At 37.4% G+C, this 13,642-nt stretch overlaps 1 protein-coding gene across 1 annotated transcript in view; it reads right to left on the bottom strand.

Moving 5' to 3' along the window:
* LOC120422344 (rhodanese domain-containing protein CG4456-like) overlaps window positions 1–13,642 on the bottom strand; it is a 95,188-nt gene that overhangs the window by 36,110 nt on the left and 45,436 nt on the right. The gene's annotated exons all lie outside the window — the stretch shown is intronic.

Genomic DNA, 13,642 nt, shown 5'->3' with positions numbered 1-13,642 from the left:
TCAACTTCATCATTGAGCTGAAGAATCATTCAAATTTAGCATCATAAGTTCGGCCATACAAATCTACATACAGCTGACCTTACAAAACTCTATCCATTATTAAAAAAACGGTATCTTGGAAAAAAAATTGTGAGCATGTTATAACTTCATCAGAATTCTAGAAAAAATCATAATGTCGTTTAAAAATCCCTGTTTTTATTTTTCACATGAATCAGTTTGAAAAAGTTATTTTCAATTCCTGGGAATTGTTCACATAAAAACGTTACTTAATCCACCTTAAGGTGGTTGGTGCCTTACTCTCATTTATAGAGTAATTCCAACCACCGTAAAGTGTCCACATGGTTTATGGAGCGTCTCTAACGTGATCGCAGCACCAAAAAGGTCATAATAAAAATAAGTGATGAGTAAAAAAAACAGACTGCCTGCAGACTTTTTGTCAAGATTGTACATGCACCGCCGTGGGGAAATAATTTGAGGTTATGTAAATTAAGAACATTTTTTAAACCGCTTGTAATTTTAGAAAGGTAATTCAGATCTTGAAAATTCTTAATCCACAAGAAAGGTTATTTCAGAACCTTTCTAAAAATATATAATGTGGCAGGTTTCCATGCAAACACCACCCTTTTTTGCAAATTGTGAAATTCATATGCAGCAGTTTTTTAAGCATAACTTTTGATGTGCTTTACTAAATCGTATAAATTTCAATAGGGACTTATGGGACCCCAAAACGATTCGAATGAGGCCAATACGTGCAAAATCGGCTCAGTCAGTGACGAGATATTCCAGTGACATTGATTCGGTACACATGTCTACATACAGCCAAACACTGGTGATTTTGAGTCGATATTTATAAATGACGGTAGGTCTAGGAGGTCTAATTAAAAAGTTAATTTTTCGATTGATTTTATAGCCTTTCCTCAGTAAGGTGAGGAAGGCAAAAGCCTTTGATGAAGGCTCTAATTGACCGGCATCAATTTAGTCCGTTTTTGTCCGATTTTTCCCACTGTGCAATTTTTTGAATCAAGACTATCATTTCAAAAGGGCCAAACATTCAATATTACGCCCTTAAAACTAATCAATTTTCGTGTTTCTTTTTCTTTCATCCGCTGAATCCCAGCAACCAGTGGCCCAATCTTCTATGTTTCTTAGACGAAATTGTAGAAAATCTTCTGAACTTTTCGAAAAAATATTATCAGGAATGGACAATAGCGTGGCTCACGGTTATATGAAAAAGACAAAAGTGTTTAATTTCGAACACTTCGGCCGGAATTTTGAAGTAATATGGTCCCAGAAGCTATAGCCTGAAATTTTGAGCGCATTTGGTGTAGGTTTAGTACTTCCACCATTGACCTGAAGTTAGTATGAAACTTATAAAAAATTACTATGGGAAATTTTCACTTTTTACCTCTTCTTAGAGAAAGTTTCCCGAAACCCTATCGAAATTTTCCTATTCTTAAGTTTCTTATAGGATTTGATCCGCGGAACAACTTTGTAGAACATTGCTAAGCGCTAGAAATCCCGAAAAGATACAGGATATTTTTTGGAGTATGGAAAAAAATAAAACGTGCTCTAAAAATTCACCTGTATCTTTTCGGGATCAATTTCTAGCACTTAGCAATGTTCTACAAAGTTGTTACACGGATCAAATCCTATAAGAAACCTAAGAATTGGAAAATTTGATAGGGTTCTGGGAAACTTTCTCTAAGAAGAGGTAAAAAGTGAAAAATACACAAATTAAATTTATTGAAATTATTCTACAACTTTGCCGAAGACACCAAATCAATCGAATAATTCCTTCAAAAGTTACAGATTTTCGAATACTTACGTACATACTACGATCCAAATAAAAAAAATGGAAAAATAAAAATGGTCGAAATCGGCCGATTTTGTACACTGAAATAAAAAAAAAGTACCAAATTCCTAAATTTTAGGAATTTTGCCTCCTTTCCTTATTAAGTAATCCAAAAAACCCGATTACTAAAAAAGGAAAAGAGGCAAAATTCCTAGAATTGAGGAATTTGGTACTTTTTTTTTTAATTCAGTGTAGAGAATTGCTCAAGTCTGATATTTGGCACTATAAAAGAAAGGGGGTTCTAGATAGGGATGCGGGTTTCAGCCGGATATATCATTTATCCGGATATCCGAATCCGGATAATATCCGGATCCACGGATATCCGGATAATTATCCGTAATTATCCGCTATCCGGATATTTTTTTTCATCTAAATAAGAAAAATACAGGAAAAAATAGTTGCTGGGGCAGGGGGTGCTGGATTTAGACAAATTATAAAGCTAAGGTCTTAGAAAAGGCTTGAAATAACAGCACCACACTGAAAATGACGCTTAAATTCATTTAATTTTTCCAAATATGTACAAAAATTTAAATTGATTGACATAACAACCCAAATATTGATTTCCTTTGACAGCATTTCAATTTAACTCGTTTTCAATTGATGTAAGCTCATTTACTATTATGAGTCTGGCAGCACTGTGCATGAGTTAAACCCCTTTGGTCACTTACATTGACCACGCATGATTGAAATTTCTTTTATATGAAACAAGCCTTACCCGACAAACTTCGTCTTGTCTTTTTTTGTTTCTTGACGTATAGCTTGTTTGCTTATTCAGCCTCCTGTGATCAAAATTTGAGTTTACGTACATTTTCCCATACAATTTGCCGATGCTCCGGAATCGGTTTCAGAGTTGCCAAAGTGGCAATTAGTTAGCGCAAGAACCTTCCTTGGGCTTATACGAACCCAACGCAACAAAAAGCACCTCGATCCGACGCTACGTATTGAACTGATTCGCGTTCGAACAAAACCGTCGAAATTTTTTATATATATAGAAGATGTAACAAAAATCCACGGTGTTTTTTAGGTTTTTATTGAATATCTCAAGATTGAAATCGGATTTTGGGGATCGATGAAGGTCAAAAGTTGACGTATTGTGAGCTGCACAAAAATGCACATACGACAAGAATGCACGCTGGCACAACTTCGATATATTGGACTTCTCCCTTTGCTGATATATAAAAAAACACACGAGTATGTCCTTCGGGTACACACCCAGAAATTTTTTTGGCTCGCAATAATCGAAATTCAAAGAAATTTGATGGTTTTCGTTGCAAATAGAAAGTAATTTAATAAAAAAAAACTAAATTCCTTGGAAAATAATAAGTTGAGTCTTTGCAGCATTTGGAGCAATTTTCCATTCTTTCAAATAAGAATTGAAAATATCCAAGCTTTTTTTGTAATCTTCTTGTGATGACACGAATGCTTCTACCTTTAGCGGAGATGCTTGTATCATCAGCAAAAAGTGATTTCTGACATCCTGGGGGTAAATCAGGCAAGTCAGAAGTAAAAATATTGTATAAAATTGGACCCAAAATGCTACCTTGAGGGACGCCAGCACGTATGGGTAGTTGATCAGATTTGCTGTTCAGATAACATACCTAAAGAGCACGATCCGTCAAATAATTTTGAATAATTTTCACGATATAAATCAGAAAATTAAACCTTTTCAATTTAGCAAAGAAACCTTTATGCCAAACACTATCAAATGCTCATTTAAAAAGAGATAAAAAGAGGTAATGACCAACCAATTTTCAACCTTCCATCGTTGATTTTTTTTACAGTATCCTGGCTTAGCCTAGGATAACATATCTACAAAATTTCATTGATATCGGAGAGGGCTGAGTATAAAAATTCCTGAAAAAATCCTGTTTTGGGCAGAAATTGCAATCTTTTGTGCAAACAATGGTGTGCAAAAATCTCCACAACTACAAAATTTTGTTGAAAATATCCGGATAGTACGGATAGTGCGGATAATTATCCGGATATCCGGTGATCCGGATAACGGATATCCGCACGGATCATTATCCGGATATTCGGATATCCGGATATGCGGATAACCGCATCCCTAGTTCTAGACCACCTTTTTTATGTTTTTTAAGCATATTTTATGCCATTTTCCTAGATCAGTAGTGTTCCTACCATGAAAATCATTTCACCTATTACTTATCATCATTATTATCATTTCGTTATTTTTGTTGCGAGCTTTTTAAAATTTAACAATTTAACATGGTGTTTCAGTGGACTGACAGTAGTTGAGTAGACCGTATTGAAAATCAATAATTTTAAAATCATTTTTTATGGTGCAAAACAGTATTATTTAAAAACTTGTTCTATCAAAGTCATAGACAAGGCCTGGAATAAGATCCGACAGATTTTTTACGACTTCAGCTTGTTACACTCGCCTTTAAATAAATACAAACCAACAATGAGAAACATTTTAAGTAGCCATCACAAAAAAAAAAAAAAAAACATTGTGCAAGTCCGCATAGTTATTCCTTCATATACACGTGGTACCTAGCCTACGTGTAAATGAAGTGCAATCCAAGTTGGCCAATCATTCTTGTGGCAGTCCGAAGCCATCGCTGAGCAGTTCAAAAACACACAGACTACTGCGCGAGTCGCCTCGGTTGAGGTTTACTAGAGGAAAGCTTTCGTTAAAAGACCTGACGTAGCACAGCGCACTAACTGTAATAGCTGTCGGACATGAATATATTTCAGCTTGCCGTTCCAGGTTATGAAACTGCTGCTGCTGCTGCCTTCACCAGCACTCACTCCAAGCCAAAACTTCTCGGAGAAAGAGAATTATGGCCTTAAATATACACAACCCAGTATGGCAAAAGTTTTCCCAAACTACCCCGCCAGCTGCCGGGGTACACGAGAAGTTAACTTTTTCGTCCCCAACTCACCTCCCAACCTCGGGAGACCCCCAAAGACCCAAAATATAAAAAAAAGCAAAGTAAAATAAAACAGCACGGCAAGCACGAAAAACATAAAGGGGAGGCCTGTGTGAGATAAATCACCTTGACCGAGTAACCCACATTCGGTAGTCGTCGTCGTCGTAGCGAAGCCACTCTCCAGCCACAAGCCGTACGTACAGCTATAGAGCTGTAACGAGACTTGGCTGGCTTTTGGCATGGCTCTTGTGGTTGGTAGGTTCGCCGGGTTTGGTAGCCATGGTCATTGCCTACTTTTTCTTTCCTCTTTTTGAACGCGGCAGCGACGGGGTGAGAGCTTTCGGTGGTTTACCCTTAGTAGGCAGTAAATTTACCTTCGATACTGGACCGTGGAATGGCTACTCTCCGATTTCCGATGTCGAAGCAGGCTATGGAATCGATTTGAAATATGAGTGTTGCTGAGCTGGTTTTTTTGCGGTTTGTGCAAACCGGTACGGAACAACATTGCTGAATTGCATTCGTCCAATCTGAAGAATTTTATAGAAATTCTAATTTTGCCTTCACTGCCATTTCACTTTGCCCACGAATTCCCCACGAAAACAGATTGATTATTAAAAAGTTCTCCGATCGGCCTCAACATTTTTTCTGAGGGTTCCTTGGCCGAAATAATTACACCCGTATTTTTTTGTTTGGCCATTAGCAATTCTTTGCCAAAACCGGAAATGGATTTTACTTGTATTTTTTTATTTGGCTCAAACTTTGTGGGGGGCCTTCCCTATGACCAAATAAGCTATTTTGCGTCATTGGTTCACCCATACAAGTCTCCATACAATTTGGCAGGTGTTCATACAAAAATGGTATGTAAATATTCAAGCATTTGTAGCTTTTGAGTGAATTTTTTGATCAATTTGGTGTCTCGGCAAAGTTGTAGGTATTGTTGAGGACAATTGAGGAAAAAATAGGTACCGTAAACCGGGGTGACTTTGATAGGATTTCAATTTGTTTTTGGAATATTTTTCAATAGGTAAGGTTTTACTCAAGATTATTATTTTTAAAACATGTACTGGGGTAGGCCACACAAAGTCCATGCACTATTTCGAAAAAAAAAGTTTTTTTTCATAATGTTTAGAAAAATAGTTACGTTAAAAATTCTTAGTTTATATTCCGGGGTGACTTTGATAGTCATAGTTTTCCATGTTAAAATCATATTTAAGATGTTCAAATTTTATTTGTACGTTAAATGTACCATCACTAAAGTAGCTGATACAGTTTTTAAGAAAAAAAAAATCAATGTTTATGATTAGTTAACTAAGTTCATAAGCTTTTTAACAAAATACATATAAATTTTGGGTAAAATTGTTAAAAAGTCGGAATTTTGTCTGAAAGTTGGTAAAACTGGTTTTGTTTATGAAATTATCGATTTATATTGCATTTTATACTGAATTCGAAGCAAGAATCACAAGTTTTCACATTTTGTATAAAATTTGTTCTACTGAAAATGCATATAAATCTGGAGATTTTTTGAGATGATCGTGTGAGCAGCAGCGCCGAGAAGATGGATTTTTGTGGCGTTCTTTTTGTGCTGTATACGTGATCGTGTTCATGTCGAATTATGTGGAAGGTGCGAAGCCGCGTTTAGGATTCTTGTGTCTTTGTTGTTTTATTTGTGTTTCCATCTGGAGTATTAGTTTTAAAATTATTTTCATTTTTTACAGCTTCCTGGAATTATTTTAAATCAAATGTTTACATGTAAATTTGTCTACTCACTATATGATTTATTTAAATGTTCATATTATTCCTTATCCTATTCCTTTCCTGTAATATACCATCTCCTCATACCATATATGATCAAATTGCTTAAATTAACGAAACTTTCTAAAACAGCATGGAAACCATCTGGAGCATTTATATTTTAAATAACTGTTTTTTTACAGCTTCCTGGAATCATCTTGATTGTATTTATTATATTTATTATATTTATTTTATTTACTATGTTTATTATATTTATTATTTATCATTATTACAAAACTATATGCTTATTAGATAATACACTACAGACTCACATTTACACTTACAAACATTCAAATCATTAAATACATTACGCACTCAACCATTTTCATCGGCCCGATGAAATTCCCCTAACCCCCATTCCAAACCTCCCAAAAATATTCCGTTCACTTTTAAAAGTCGCATGGGTTCCCTGCACTTTTGCCACTAGTGAACAACAAAAACATCCCCTCCCAAATCCCCACGGGACTGTATGGGCGTAGCCTTGGAGCACAGTGTGGAAATTTACGTTCTTAGATATTCTTGGTTGTACCGGGCAGCAATCAAATTGTCTAAGAATATTGAATTGACCATTGTGGCACCCCCTACAGCGTGGTGCAGACCCGTTATGCTATGCTATGCTATGCTATAAATCTGGAGATTTTTTGAGATTGCGTTTCACAAACACATGTTATTTATGATTTACAAACTTATTAATCCTTCTCCTAGTGGAAAATTGTCCAAAGAATTCGAAAATGCATTCCGTTTTCCGATTCAAAATCTTGTTCATTGAGAAAATTATGACACTTTGGGAAGTTTAAAATAATTACTTTCATCAATATTTTCTTAACTATAGTAAACTAACTTTTTGAACTTTTCAAAATTTTATGAAAAGTTCTTTTTGAGGTACTTTGAACACTTCTCTACCACGGTCAGTATGATTGTAAACCATTCCGTACTTATTTTAATTGAACTGTTCATTTTGTGGAAAAATCGCAAACCTATCAAAGTCACCCCGGCTATCAAAGTCACCCCGTTTTAAGGTACACAAAAACAAATTGCCGATTTTTTAATTAACTTTTTTTTCACAAAAACTCAATTTCCCAAAAATTAGTTTAGATTAGATTAGATTAGAAAACTCAATGTCCCAAAAATATATTTTTTTATTTTCGAGATTTTTTATGTTTTAGGGGACAAAATCCGCAACTTTTGAGCCATAGAGAAGTATTGTCAAAAAATCTGCCGCCGAGTTATAATTTTTTTTAAATAGTGATTTTTGGAAAAAAAAAATTAACACAAAAGAAAATTAACCTGATTATTAATGTAAAATTAAATTTGCAATCGAAAAGGACTTTACACATTTTTTGGAAAAGGAATCCGTTTTCAAGATATAGCCACCGAAAGTTTGATTTTATCGAAATATTTGCAGTTCTTCGATTTTTAAGAATAGCGAATAGTGACCATAAGTGGCCATATAAAAAAAAAAAAAATTCTAAGGTTCAGAAAATTTGCTATAAAATTATCCAAGAGACATTGAAGATTGGACCTCTGGTTGCTAAGATACAGCGGCTTAAGGAAACAGCAAAATTTAAGTTTTCTTAGTCTCACCCAAACAACCCTTCATTTTCTAATGCCGATGTATCAGCAACTTTTCAATGTTGAAATATGAAACATTCGTAAAATTTTTCGATCTTTTCAAAAACAATATTTTCAAAAAAAATAATAATCATGACTAACATTTTAAAAGAGCCAAACTTTCAATATTACGCCCTTTTGAAATGATAGTAAATGTAGTAATAAAAATTGAAATATTACAGAAATCCATATTGAAATTACCTTTGTGTCTCATTGCATTTAAATATATCAAACAGAAATGCAATCTCTTTCACAAATATCATAACTCTATCAATCAACTTCGGACCATGACACAGACAATGTTGTCCTTATTTCTCGTAGTTGTCCTTATTTCCTCATCCTTCTGCTACCACCCAGAAGCGTTCGACTATGTCCTCTTCACCATCGAGTATCTGGCCAACGTGGAACCAGGAGCATTCTCGTGCGTCTTCTACGATCTGGCCCCGAGGCATCCCTTCGGCGACGAAAGCATTCTGGGCCAACTGCTGCGGTCACCCCACCTGGACCACGTGCTGAAGCTGGTTCTGAATGGTTCGCAGCTGACGGATTTTCAGCTGGGTAAGATACCAGACAATCCGTCGCTGATTGTGATTGATCCGGGAAGTAATGCTTTTCGTTTTGAGCGGTCTGGAGTTTTGTCAAGTGATGATGCTGTGATAGGAGGCAACCAAGATTCTGGTTTTGGATGATACAAGTAAATCGAGAGTTGTTGGGTTGATCTTGAAGGTATTAAGGAAAGTCTGGCGGTTCAACAAAGTGGCTTTTATCGACTGTACTAGAATGACCGTAATCCTGAGTAATGTAGCCACTTACACTCCGCTGAATCAGCTGGTTCATCCTGGACACCTTTTCACCCTAGTTCAACGTAGGTTGGCAGGTCGGAAAATCACCTACTACTCGGACCGAAATTATGTCTATTCGACGGATCCGGACGCCTTGTGGGTCGCGGATGTGGCACGGTACCTCAATACCTATGTCGACCAGTACCAGCACGGATGTTCTCCCGGTAAGTCCTTCGTCCTGTGCATGTCGCAGCAGGAAATCCAACTTGGAGGGATTGACATCAAAATAGACGCAACCGAATGGGCGGTAGGCTTTAGAACAGTCTTCACTACCTCTCCAACTATTGGCCGAATTCTGGTTCCACGAGACAGGCCGTTGAACGCTGCAGAACTTTTGCTGCTTCCATTCAGCTGGCAAGTCTGGCTTCTACTCCTGGTAATTCTCACTACAGCCCAGGCTATGAAACACATCTTTCCGAACCACTTTCAAAACGACCCTATTCTACTCGTGGTTTGTGGCTTCGAACGCCACAATCTCCACGAAACTGGTCGCTGGGAGAAGATGATCCTCCATTCGCTTATCATCTTGATGTTCTTCGCATCGAGCGCCTTCGAGACCAGAATCATTTCCCTGATGATCACCAAACCTTCCGTCCAACGGGTCAAAACCGTAAACGACCTGGAAACGTTCGGCATCAAGTTCTACGCCGATCTCGATCGTTACCCGCTGCTTGTACACCACCCCACAATCGGAAAGTACATCATCAACGGTCACCAAAACCTCTGGGACACCAACCCGGGCATGGGAATCTACGTGGACGAAATGACGGCCAAGTTCGCCCCGATTGTGGTCTTTGACTACAAACGCAAACTGCCCTGGTACGTTCCGCTCGCTTTTCGAAGCCTGGACGGATTTCAAATGTTTCAAACCTCGTACCGAAACCCACTGCTGGAGCAATTTCACCGCGTGCGACTCCTGCTGGCCGAAGGCGGAATCTACGGATTTTGGGAAGATCGGAATGTGCGAGGCATAGCGGACATCCTTATTGGGCGCAGGTTGAGGGAGGACATGGCCAGCAAGATTTATCTCACCATGGACGACTTTCTGCCGGCGTGGATGATTCTGGGGATTGGAGCTGCTATCGCAGCGGTAGTTTTTCTCGGGGAACTGATCAAGAAGTGGGTTAATTGGCGAGATTTGCTGGCTTCACTTTGGCGAAAGATGATCAGGGTTTGGATATATTGTTACATGAAGAGAAAATATTTCAAGATTTTTCGAACATGGTTTAGTACGAAAATCGCTGCTAAGATTGATCTCAAAAAAGCAAAATAAGGAAAGACCCAGATTTTTTTGCCTTCAAATGATTAGGGAATCTCAAATTATTGAATTAAATTTGAGAACTTTCGATTAAATTTAAAAAAAATGTGTAGAGCTAATGAATCTTAAGGCTCTGAAAGGCATCTATCCCAATCGGCCATTTGGCGGCCATCTTTGTTTTAGAAAAACATTCAAATCTTGATTCAAAGTGTATCAATAAAAAAACTGTGTTCTTTGTGTTGATTGTAGAAGCGTTTTACATACAGTCCAGACTCGAATATCCGAATGCCTTGGCAAAATTTCACTTCGGATAATCGAATCACGAAAAACAAAATTTCGCTGTCTTATTTTTTATTGTAGAACTTTAGTATGACCTCTAAACTATTCTGAGGTGATTTAGAATTTTTAAATCCAAGATGGCGGTCAAAATGGCTGGGATAAAATATTGAAAAAATGCATTTTTCTTTTTTTTAATACACAACCCACCATTCAAATTTGACTAAACTGGGGTCGCAGAACTCAAATTTAATGTTTAAAGTAAGGCCGTTGCAAATATTTTTCAAAGATAATGTCCCCCTCCCTTCAAAATTGGTCTGAAAAATCAGGGGGCAAAAAAAAATATTTTTCCAAAAAACTTCAAAATTTCCATGAAAATTGAAGTCTAATCAACTGAAAACAATCTAAAATGCATTTTTCTGCATTGATAATCATATTTAGCATGTTTGGGCTTGTTTAAAAATGTTTTGAATTTTTATGAAATTCCAATGAACAGCACCGCAAAAATTTTATTTTTCGCAAAAAATAAAATTGTCGTCAATACCTAGATATTTTGGAAACTAATCATGGCAAAACAACTGGACAGGTGTATAATGCATTTTAAAACACTTTTTTCATTAATATGTTGACACCATGGCTCGTAATTTCAAATTTTATACTTTTTTCTTTTTTTGCTCCCCCCCCCCCCCCTCGACTTTGGTCAGAGTCGAGGGACATAAACTTCAAAAAATATTTGCAACCACCTAAGAAAAAAAAAAATTGCTCGTGATTTGATTAACCGAAGTCCCACACAAACCTCCGGATAATCGAAACTTCGAATAAGTGAGGCTTCGGATAATCGAGTCTGAACTGTATAGTGATTATTTTTTCATTTCAATTTACAAATTTCTGGACCCTGAATTCAGAACCATCATTGACATTCATTGCCCTAAAAGTGAAAGACTCCCTCCACGACCTTAATTTCTCCAACAGAGCTATTTTCCCCGATAACTGAAAAAGACTTCCCTTGATGGCCAAAACAGTCATTTTTCATCATTGGGTCATCCATACAATCTTGGCAGTTTTCCATACAACAATTGTATGTACATAGCAAAAGGTTATTTTTTTGTTTTGGCTTGATTATTGAGGGAGAATTCCTTATCTAATCTGATCTAAACTAATCTAATCAACCCCTAGCGCAGTCAATCTTTCGAAGGGATCCTGGAGAGTGCCTTAGGTTAGATTACGCCTAGCACTCTTCTTTTCATTTATTAACATTTGCAGTGCGCCATTGCATCGGAATGCATTGAAACATCACAGACGTTAATGCGGCCAGGCCTACTGCGTAAAGTCGTATCGCAGAGACATGATTCGTTGAAGTGGGTTGAGGTTGAGCACGGACTGTACGAACAACATCACAATTCGGAATCGAACCCAGAACCATTCATCTACAAAGCGAACACCGTAACCAGTCAGACACGGCTTCTCCAGCGAACCTAAAGAAAATCATGTGAAATTAAAATCTTGTAAATCATAAATAGACCTCAAAAATCAAAGTTGAAATTAATCGTTTAATCCAAGAACGCCATGCAGCCTAATCCCATACGTCATTCGCACAGCCGTCAACCCCGATCTCCCCCCATTGCTGAACCCCCTTTGGGCACCCGTGACACAACCGTTATAATTTATCGGATTTCTTTTTCTTTTGACACCATTTCTCCCGAGTACGGACTGGCAGCTCACGCGCTTACGCCACCACCAGCCAACAGAGCAGACCCGGTTCGATTTGGTAAAGAAATTAAAAGTTTACATCACATTGTTGTTACCACCACACACCACATTTCATAACGCAGATTGAAAAATTTCTCTCTCGACTTGTCCCAACTTCGGGGGGCCCTCCGATTCCGGTTCCGTGAAAGCTGCCGCTGGCCGAACGATCACCCGATGTCGTTCCGAAGTTGGACAAATGAACGTGTGGTGGTCAAAACAGGAATCCAACCGGTCCAAGCAGGCCTCCACGATATTGAATTTATTATGGGGCCACGCACACCGAAAGTGGCTCAAACAATGGAGCAAAGTAAAAACGAACGGTGGCGGAGCGCTAGAAGAGGGGGGGAGGGGCAAGCGAAATGAACGATCGCACGAAGAGGAAAACTTCTTTCTTTTGAGCTTGATTTTTTTTGCACACGCCAATCTCTAACGGTACTTTAGACTGTGTTTTCTTTGCATCTCTTTCTCGTTGCAGCGCCAAGTGGGTAGCAGCTTGCTTCGTTTGGTAGCTTGAGTTTACTTTGCTTATTGTTGTTATTGTTACTATTGTGGCTCTTTTCCCTGTCGTTTTGCTTTCATTCCGCGCGAAGTTTGAGCTCGTAAACATTTCTTCTTAGTGAGGATGATTCGTGTGTTTTCATTCCATTCGTTGGTTTTTTTGTTTCTTCAGAGTGTAATATGTAATATTTCAAAGAAAGTTTAGTTCAAATTCTCATAATTATCTACATTTTTTTTAAATTGATCGCTCAACAGCATGGCCTTGGCGTTCTCTATTGAGAGACTTCTTCTCAAAAATCGTTATCAAAGGGCTAGAAACGACGAGGCAATCCAAACCTCTCTTTGCACCTAGCTTCAACCCACCCCGGGATACGAACTGACGACCTTTGGATTGTGAGCACTAGCGTGCCATAGGTCATCAAAGACGGTGCGGCAACATTATGAGTATTTTTGTAATAACAACTTTTACAGATCGAGCATTGTTCAAAAAATCAAAGAAAATCGATAATTTAACATTATGATTCGCTTCTGCCTTTATTTGAAAGCTTTTCTTGTGATCATTTGTATAATGTATGACGATTTCTTAAAATTTTAACGTTTTTTTTTTGAGTTTTTGCGAAAAACATTGAAACTATTTATTTACTTACAGATGTAGAAAAAACTTTGGTTCTTTCCAGGAGGGCATTTTTTTACAAAATAATATCTTCAAGCTCTAGAAATAACGAAACTCAAGCTTTGTTATGCTTTAATGAATTTTAAAATATTATTTTCGTGAAATTATAAGATTAATGCAGGTGTTTCACAATTGTGGGGGCACAATGACATCCCACAGTTATGAAACAATCAATTAGGAGGCAGTGTTTTCATGCTA

The sequence above is a fragment of the Culex pipiens genome, chromosome 3, assembly GCF_016801865.2.
Source record: "Culex pipiens pallens isolate TS chromosome 3, TS_CPP_V2, whole genome shotgun sequence".
In the NCBI taxonomy this organism is placed as follows: domain Eukaryota; kingdom Metazoa; phylum Arthropoda; class Insecta; order Diptera; family Culicidae; genus Culex; species Culex pipiens.
The sequence above is the reverse complement of the archived record's forward strand: the minus strand, read 5'-3'. Positions and strand labels throughout refer to the sequence as shown.